Source organism: Apaloderma vittatum, unplaced genomic scaffold (assembly GCF_000703405.1).
Source record: "Apaloderma vittatum isolate BGI_N311 unplaced genomic scaffold, ASM70340v1 scaffold5209, whole genome shotgun sequence".
In the NCBI taxonomy this organism is placed as follows: domain Eukaryota; kingdom Metazoa; phylum Chordata; class Aves; order Trogoniformes; family Trogonidae; genus Apaloderma; species Apaloderma vittatum.
The window spans coordinates 1,769-2,158 of NW_009735671.1; the positions used below are offsets into that span (position 1 = coordinate 1,769).

Here is a 390-nt window from a genome sequence, read left to right on the forward strand (position 1 = left end):
CTACAGAGAGGGACAGGAACCGCTTTTTCGCTCCCTGATGCTCCTGCACACCACTGCGTTTTGCCATATCAGATCTCCCACACCCTCTGTGCCTGTGGCTCCCCCAAGTCTCCTGTCCCCAGTGCCATCTGTTCCCACAAACCCCTTAACCTATTTGTCTCCACCCCATGCCTTATCCACATCATTTCCACTGGGGTTCATTCTCTCTTCCCAGAGGGAGTGTGGGCATTGGTTTTTTAATCTAAACTGTAGATAGTCCTTAAAATCCCCCTGTGTGCTCTGCTGAGACACGAACCAAGACACTTGGCAGTTGGTGTTATACAGCACAGGATAAAAGTGCAATCCTTCCTCCAGAGATCTTACAGTCAAGCACCTCAGATGTTTTTTCCT

At 49.5% G+C, this 390-nt stretch overlaps 1 protein-coding gene across 1 annotated transcript in view; it reads left to right on the forward strand.

Annotated features, from left to right (window-relative positions):
* Window positions 1–390, forward strand: part of LOC104279384 (keratin, type II cytoskeletal 73-like) — a gene marked incomplete at its 5' end in the record, with an annotated part of 5,244 nt that overhangs the window by 1,753 nt on the left and 3,101 nt on the right. The window lies entirely within an intron of this gene.